The following is a 9,531-nucleotide window of genomic DNA, read 5'->3' on the forward strand; positions in this document are numbered from 1 at the left end:
ACAGGCCATACAAAATTTTCTTATATGATCTTGCTATGGTTGCCAAGATCTCCATATATGATTCTTATATGGCATCCAAGAATCCAATATGGTCATTTGTGCGTTCTTTCAACGCCCATACAAAGCTTATGCAGCAGTTCCAGCTTTTAACGCTTTACACGACTTATGGCATATTGGTACCATATATGGTTCTTACATGGTCCATATATGGTTCTTATATGGTCCATATATGGTTCTTATATGGTTCTTATATGGTCCATATGTTCTTATATGGTCCATATATGGTTCTTAAATGTTTCTTATATGGTTCCGGCATGTTTCTTACATGGTTATTACCTTGTCCACTCAAGGTCATTACAACAAAACCTTTGTGATTAGATATATGGTGGTTACATGATCCATATATGGTTCTTACATGTTTCTTTGATGGCTCATATATGGTTCCGACATGAGCCAAACATGGTCCATATCAAGTTATTCCAAAAAAACCTTTGTGATTAGTTACATGATTCTTACATGATCCACAAATGGTTCTTACAAGATTCATACATAGTTCTTGCATGACCCACAAATTGTTCCATAACGGTTCCTGTATGGCTCTATGGTTTTCTAAATATCCGCGTATAGTACGCCATTTTTGCATGGCTGCTCTGTGTTTGCTACATGCATATGGATGCCAAGAAGAATATAAAGGAACTGAATCTGCTTTTTCGAAAGCTTAATGTCATATTAATATCACCACTGTAATTTTTGCTTGTTTTTCTGTATTTTTTAACTTATGAATGCCTTTTCTAAGACCCACTGGTTCTCAAAAAGTCCACATATAGTACGTGGCTTTTGCATTGTTTCTCTGTGTTTCCTACATGCATATGGTTGCCAAGAAGAATAAAAAAAACTGAATTTGCTTTTTCGAAGGCTTAATGTCTTTCATATTACCACTGTAGTTTTTACTTGTTTTTCTGTGTTTTTTAATTTATAACTGCCTTTTCTGAGGCTCCATGGTTCTCTAAATATCCACGTATAGTACGTGTTTTCCGCATGCTTGCTCTGTGTTTCCTACATGCATATGTATGCAAAGAAGAATTTAAAGGAACTTAAATTTTTCGAAAGCTTAATGTCATATTAATATCACCACTGTAGTTTTTACTTGTTTTTCTGTTTTTTTTAAAAAAAATTATAGATGGCTTTTCTATGGTATCCAAGAAATCAATAAAGTATATACCCTTTCATAGCTTTTTCATAAAATTTATGCTTTGTTCAAATTTTCCGCGTTTTTGAACAGTTTACTGCAATGTGTCACCAGTTAATATTTGTCTTAGATACGGTTGCCGAGAATTGAAACAAGATTTCTCTAAGATTGAAGCAAAAGAAAAATTGCAAACATACAGAACCTCAGCTCAACATGAAATAAGAAGCTAAACTAAGAAAGAAAACAAAAAGCAAAGAAAATTAAATTTTCAACAAAATAATCATTTAATCAACAAAGAAAATTGCATTAAGATAATCAAGGTACATACAGAACAAAAATTAAATATTAATATGTTTTGAATGTCTTTGTGTAGTTTTCTAGATCCTAATCATGTTCAAAGCAATTCAGAAGGGGTGACAAGTACGATGTGTTATTGAAATCAATACGTAAAAACTTGTCTTTGATTGCATCCTGAAACACCGTTTCTATTTTTGAAGTTCTTCTGAAAATGAGAAAAGAATAAGCGGGCGCTGCTGTTGCTTGATTGCATTTTTTCACTTCAATAATTTTCAGTACAAAAACCGATAATTTCTGAACGTTATTTGAGGGAAAAAACCCTTATCTGGCCATAGCGAAGCCTTCCATTGCTTCTATAAGAAATATAACTGTTTCTTGACGACTGATGGCAGAGTGAATCGAGTTCAAAGAAGCTAAGCTTTGCGTTGCTGTAGAATACGTCTCCTTCAGCTCTGATATCATCTGGTATTCCAGAACTCAAACATTTTTTGAAGAATCTCTTTTTTCCGCGAAGTTTGCTGGCGAATTCTGCAAGTTTGTTGTCCCCTATTTCTCTTCGGTACGAATCTTTGTTTCGATTATAACGCTCGACTAAAAGCTGCAAATGATTGACCGTTCCTGTGAATTTCGACTGCAAGAGGTAGTTAGCCGATTCAAACATCATTGCGGATGCTGTCCATAAAGGTCCAAAAGATCTTACTTGCCACGCTAAGTGTGAGAGTGCATGCACATTTGGTGAAAAGATTTCTTCGGAATATCGGTTTTTCAGTTGTAGGAGAAAACTTCGAATCAATTTTTCAGCTTCATTGGCATGTAAAGAAGAAATCATGAGAAGACGAATTGCGTAACTCAAAAGAATAAAGCGATCGTAAAGATCTTCATTGACAGTCGAATGGAAAAGAATCGGGCCGATATAAAAAAACCATAGCTTCAATTCGTTCGCTTTGAAGAAATCCAGTTCACGCAGTGGTCTGACAGATCTTTTGAAATCGCAGGTGAGCTGAAAACAATCACGATTTTTTAACATCAAATAAGAGTGAAATAAAAATCACCAAAAGATAAGCAAAAAAATTACCGCGATAGTTTTGACGGCACTTTCAATCAATTGAAGATCGCTTCTCGCTGTCTTTTTAGCAATCACTTGCAACAAAACTTTGGCAACCTCAAGATAAACTTGATGCATGACGTCAATCGGAGCCGCTAGAGGTAAGTTAGGAATTAGAGCAAAAATCTTTGATCTGCCTTTGACACCACGATAAACTCTCAGACGGTTTTGCTCAATTTCTTTCAGATGCTTTTCGTGTAATTCAGGAGTTCGCATTCTAAAATTGTCAATAGGATAGTAACGAGCCGTTTCGCCTTGTTGAGTTTGCACAAGGCATAATGTGCAGCCATAACGTGCAAGATGATGGTGCATGTTTAATATTGAAGCTGTTGCCGGTAAATCGGACACCAGAAGAAATATGCTGAATTTCAGGCTGAAGGAAGACTCTCTAAACCTTATTTGCAAAGATTTACTGGCAAACTCCTTCCGCAAATCCTGGAAAAAATCAATAAATGAATCAATTCAATTTGAACTTTAATTTACAGTTTTGTTTATTTTAGTTTAAAACATTACCTCGAAGATATCGTCCCAAGCTGGTTTATTGTTACCCAACCAAAGCGCAGCCAAAACAATATTTTCGAAGGAGGACCGCAAAAGTGGAGGTAAATTTGCAATTGGCAACCAAACCGGCCAGATAGATTTTGACGATGCTTTCATTATCTTAACGCCATCTGAATTAAGAATTATGAAAATTTCTAGTGTTCTCGCGTTCAAGTCGAAGAAAGCAGGAAGATTTAAATCTGATTCTTTTTTTCGTTCGTTGTCATAGAGAAAGATTTCTGTAATGTTTTTCTCAATTACAGATTGCAGCTCCGTCATGAAATCAAGAGACCAACGAAAACCAGAGCCACCAGCTATCAAACGTTCCGTTTTTTCCTGCGCTGTAGGCTGGTATTTCCTTTTCATGCTTTTGAAGCTTGGTATGGTTGACTTTGTGCCAACTAATCGCAATAAACTGATCCAGTCCTTTGCTTCCGAGTCGGACGTTCCATGCCTGGAAATAATTGCTGATACACAACTCACAAAGTCAGATTCTGGGTTAAAATTTGCTTGACTGCAATCATCTTCTGATTCAGAAGAGCTTAACCCAATTGCAGGCCTTGAAAAAACATTCGGAACAATTTCACTGACGTTTTCAATTTCTAAATCCGGGGCAACAGAATCCTGAGGTGTCGATATATTAAAATTGTTGGACTCAGTAACATTTTCAACTTCATTTAAAACTTGCGATTGAACAACCTCCATCAACTCAGTTTGTTCGTTCTCCGATTCTTTATCAGACGACCAATCGCTCGAGTTGTCAGAGCTACTTGTCTGATTTGAGCGTGCTTCTTCTACTCGTGGGCGTTTCCTAGAAACAACTAGTCTTCGACGATTTTGTCTAAATACAGACAGTCGGTTAGACTCAACTGGATCAAAGACACGTAGCTCCAGTTTATCGTCAACTTCAGTTGCCTGAGTTGCTTCTGCTGCTTGCTGAACATGCAAATGATCTTTTCTGCATTTGCAATAGATATTATTTTCGCCAAAATAGTCGTCGCCGTAATACACAAGAAGTTCATCTCCAGGATGGATGTCTTTGAGTATTTCTACTTTAACACATTTCTGTGCACCTATTTCACAGACTACAAATTGACAGTTGGGATCACACGAGTGATTAACAAAACGAACAGAACCGCACATTAAGCGCATTTTGTTGCAGACTTTTGTAGGCTTGAATACGGATATGGGCAGGATTTTATTTTCGTCTGTTGAGTCCACTTGTTCTAAAATTGCCCACAAATTTTCCAGAACTTTTCTTTTTGAAACTTTCAAAGTGTCAGTGCCGTTGAAAAACAGTCCATAGCCTCCGAAATTATCCAATTTGAACTCAAATGACGAATTGGTGGCCTCATTGCAGCAGACTCGAAGCAATGAGTCGTATTTGGCATACAGAGCTTGTTCTTCTATAAGTTTAAGGTAATGCTCAGGTGAAAATTTCTCAACCATCGCAATAACTTCGCGGCCATTTTGAGCAATCATCTCGTTGGTTATTTGCGCATCACATTGAGCAAGAACAAGACTTTTGTGTTTGTTCCTCATTTCAACTGAAAGAAAGATGGCAAATAAACTAAAGGTAAAAGAAAAGTTAGGCTATTTAGGCGATTTTAAGCAAATTAAGACATCTAAAAAGCGTCTAAATTTGTTGTCAAAGACCTTCCGAAATCATTAACTCTTTATCTGAGAAAACCAAATTTGTCATTAATTGAATTGAAGAACAGCAAACCATCAAAAGCATCGGATTAGGGTACACGGTTGACAAAAATTTCTACACTTATACCTCTATATAAATCATGAGTTATTTTTCCAAACAAAAAAGCAGCAATATAAAGTGAAACAAGGACTCATGTACTCAATCAAGTTGAAGTTCCTTGATAATAGATAACCGAATATATCTTTGCATCCTATAACGTTTATTCAGGCACTGATTGATTGGCTCTGAGTTTAGTTCGGATTTTTCTTCTTCAAATCCAATCCCATCTGGTTTGCGGCATTCCTGGCTTCTTTAAGTGCCAGCTCAGCATTTCGCGGGTACTTACGGCGAACAACATCTAAAGCAAGAAACTCTAAAAATGATTTCTTACTGTTTCATTAACCCGAAAAATTTGAGCTTGAAACTTTCTTAATTTTTCAGCTGAGATTCTTGACTATTTTCACTTGATTTTTTCCAAATTAAGAAAAAACATATACCATTAAAGATCTTTTCGACGTGCTCATCAACTCTCCCTCTTTGGTCAGATATTCTTCTCCCAGGACCCAGCATCTTTTCCTGCAGCTTGCAGTTGTTTTTCTCACCGAAAATTTTTCTGGCTAACTCTCGCCCAAATTTTGATGGTTCGTGGCCTGCCTGGAGCTCTAGAAGATTTTCCCCTTTAAACATTACAGCGAGATCTTCACGGTTGTCGACAAGATTTTCTTCGCGCCGAGTCATAAGAATTACAGAATTAAGGAATTCTGCATTAGATGCCTTCTCTTGCCTTCTTGAGTTTTTCAGATTTTCTTTATGGCACTCTATGATGCGATCATTCGCTTTCCAATTTCAAAAGGGGAGCAGAGGTACTGAAGTCCCTATCGTCGATGCTGTCGGCGGGGTAGCGTTCAAATATTTCTTCTTCATTATCGTCCCGCTCTTCACTTGATTCACTCAGTTTTCTCGAACGCCGCATTTTTTTCGGAGGTGGCACTTCTTCATCAGAAAACTCAAAAGACTGCGCATCATCACTGATAGGGTATTCAGAATCAGAGGACTCTAAGTTGTTTTCTCTAGCAGACATTACTCTGTAATACAAAGTGTCCTTCAGTAGATAAGAAAGATTGATATAAAACCATTGTCTTTTCCTTTTGTTACAGCGATTATCTCTGTAAACCTCTGCAAATCTAATACATTATAACTCCAACTCTTCTTTGCCAGCTTGATTATTTTTTACTTAATTAACAAACTGCGTTTGAAGCAATGGTTTAAATTCTATAACATGTTTAACTTTTATTTCTGAACTATCTTTGAGAACAAGCTCAAATACATCAACAATGGTGTATTTTCACAGAAAAAAAATGGAATGGCTGGAGAGGAGAAACTACATAATAAACACAAATGAACATTTGTCAAATCAAGTGGCACAAAACAAAATAAACTGGCTTTTGTTACATAACACATTGAACAAAGTTTACAATAAGGCAACAGATAACACAGAGACAAAAACCCTCATTTATTAACGACTAAAGCAAGCAGTATAAATGCCATAAAAATTAAGTTGTGAACTTAAAGTTGAAGTTTTTCAAATGAAGTAGAGAAGCAAAAAAAATTGTTTGAAATCAAATTTGTAGTTTCAAAATATGCTAATATTCTGGCACATCAATTTAGGAGAAGCAACTTTAAAAAATAGCAACAAGTCGAGGAGAACGAGCACTCAAGTTTTTTTTTGAAGGATCGTGGTATGTCAAAACTAAGACTCTATACCAACGGTATTCCTTGCTTCTTTTTTCCAGCGAAATTTTTGTCTCATTTCCGCACCGTACTGATTGGCGCCCTGAAAGGCTTTTTCTACGGCAAATCGTTTGTTTGAGGGGAACTTCCTCTCGATGCAGCTCTTCATTTTCAGCTCAAGCTCCTGATCAACGCTAGGTCGAGAATTCAGCTTCAGAAGTTTTGCACCAATTCTTTGGTTTATCAAAGAGCATTCTTCTCCTGTGCCAAAGATCACAGCAGCAAGTGTTCGACCAAAAGTTGAGGGACCAAACGTAGCATTCAGTGACATCAAATCAACATCGTTCACCCATATTGGCTCTTGGTTATCTGGATTGTTGGCGGAGGGTTCTTCATCAACTATTGGCTCTGGTCTAACTTTCATTAAAGAAGTCAATTTCGATCTCAAGAGCTGATTCTCTTTCGCCATTTTTTTGTTGTGTTCTTCTTGGACACTTACAAGCTCACTCACCTTCCGGACAAACACATCAGTGAACTTGTCCATCATCTTCTCGACAACAGTCACTGGAATCTAAGCACAATATATGCGTTAAAAACAAGCAGTAAAAACAACAATGAAAGTTCAAATGCACCTTTGCAAATTTTAGAAGTGAGCGACTACTTTAGCTACAAATTTAGTATGTATTGCAGGAATAAACGACTGGCAACTTAGTTATTATACAATTGTAAAAAATAACCGTTTCCTCTGTCTTCTCTTGTGTAGGTTTACTTTGTACCGAGACCACTGGAGCAGCATTTTGAGGGCCAGCCAGTGTGTTCCGATCAAATCTTAAACTCTTCACCGGTGGCTGGTTTTCATCATTGTAAGGGGATCTCCTTTTAGGGCATGCAGTATCTACCTCAAAGCGTTTGGTTTTCTTCAATGAACTCTGAGTTCGGCTGTTGTTCATGTCCCTAGAAAAATTGAAGATTTTTTTTTCAGAGACTCCAATTAGGTACTAAAACGATATAAATAAATAACACCACGACCACTGGTTTTTGCTTGATTGCAATTGATTTTCGATATAGAAAAATAGAGAAAAACGTGAAAAGAGAAAACAGCAGTTAAAAATTAGACAGAGAGAGAATTAGGACGGTTGGAATTGAAAAAGAAAGAACCACAAAAAACCTTCTTCCAAAAGTGTTTTGATTTTACAAAAATTGCTTTTTAAAAACTTACGGTGCAAAACTGATATCTGTTAATGACGAATCCGCAGCAGCCACAGTCTCAAAAACTTGTTTTTCCACAACAGAAACTTTGTCTTTGACGCAAAGTGCACAAAGAGAGGCCCTGATCCATTCCCCGTCGTACCACACGTTGCATCGTTCCTTTGGCTGCATTGCTAATCTCATGGGCAACGTAAACTCTTTTTCCCATCTTGAGCAATTGTACTCCAGTGTGAAAGGCTTGGGATCACCTTTCTTGTAGAACACCCACAAGAGCTTACTGGCCTTTTTCTGCATTTCGTCATCAACTCCGGGCATCAGAGGACGCTGACTATTTACACCAAAGTTTGCCTACTTGATTTACGTACTTGAGACATTTCTTTTAACTGAAAAAAGAAACGACGTTGAAAACGAAAAAGAAATACTAACTGCTTTTGCCCTCACTTAACCAAGAAACCAGTGTTTTTGTGTAGCCGAAACTTAAACAAATATACCACAAGGGTAGTTTTTCTTTATAAAGCAATTTGAATAAATATCTGTTTTCAACAGAAAGATTAAGATAATTTAAACGAAAAAGGACCAAACTTAATTCAATTTAGATCAAATCTAACACAGTTGTTTGAGATGTTATTAAAATAAAACGGCATTCAATCAAATGATACCATCTGTAAAAAAGAAGAGCTTTTCTGCTACAAGCATTTATTACCAAGGGAATTTCGAGAAGCTTGACTTTTGAGTTTTCTAAAGCATTCAGTTATGAAACTTTTATTCTCATTAATTTCCTGAATACGTTTGCGAGCCTTGAGATTGAATTTCCTCAGGGTACTTTCGTCGCATTTCTGAACCATAACTATTAGCGCCAAGTAAAGCCCACATTACTGAAACTTCTTTGTCATCGTGGAACTTCTGTTCAACACAATCTTGAAACAACTTTTCAAGCCTTTGATCGTATGTTGGCGAAAAACAACCTTGCCAAACTCTGCGTTTAAATTTTTTGTTAATGAGCGCACACCTAGCCCCAGAACCGAACAGTATTGCGGCTAAAAATCTGCCAAAGTTGAAAGCGCCATTTTCCCCAACTTTTTCGGAATAAATAGGCAACGAAAACAATTCTCCATCAGCTAAATCACACCCTGATACATCCAATAACCCATACACTTGATCCAAACTTCTTGAATCTTGACAACTCATTTCAAACAATCTAAAAGAGTTCGAAAACCTTTTGAGTAGAAACTATGTTTTTTTGTAGACACTGAGTTTTTGTCAAAACAGAATGCTTCTTTCGAGAAAACGCAAAAGCTAAAATTAAGTAACATTTTAAGTCCAGCCATATACAAGATGCTTCAAGACAAAAAAGTTTGCTTGACTAGCACTTTAATCTCAATTTGGGAGGACTAAACAGAAAAAATTTCTATTCCCTTTATTAGCAACGAAAAATAGAGAATTCTGTCCGAGAAAAAAGGCTTCTTTCAATAAAACGAAAGAAAAGGCTAAAATGAAGTGAAAATTTCAAAAACACTCCCCAGAAAAATTTGCTGCGTGCATTCTACGCGTATCCAGCCTAGCAAAACAGGGTTGCGAGCCCAATGACTTCAAATGATTTTTGAACGAAAAGGGAGGACTAAAATTTTCTTTCAAAAAAGGAGCAATAAGCCTTTTGAAAAAAGTTTTCAAATCCAGCAACTTACAAGATGCTTGATGACAAAAATTTCGCTTGGCTAGCACTGTAAGCTCAATTTAGGAGGCCTTAACAGAAGAAAGTTCCTATTT

This window comes from Convolutriloba macropyga, chromosome 2 (genome assembly GCF_964194025.1).
Source record: "Convolutriloba macropyga chromosome 2, txConMacr16.3, whole genome shotgun sequence".
Taxonomy (NCBI): Eukaryota; Metazoa; Xenacoelomorpha; order Acoela; family Convolutidae; genus Convolutriloba; species Convolutriloba macropyga.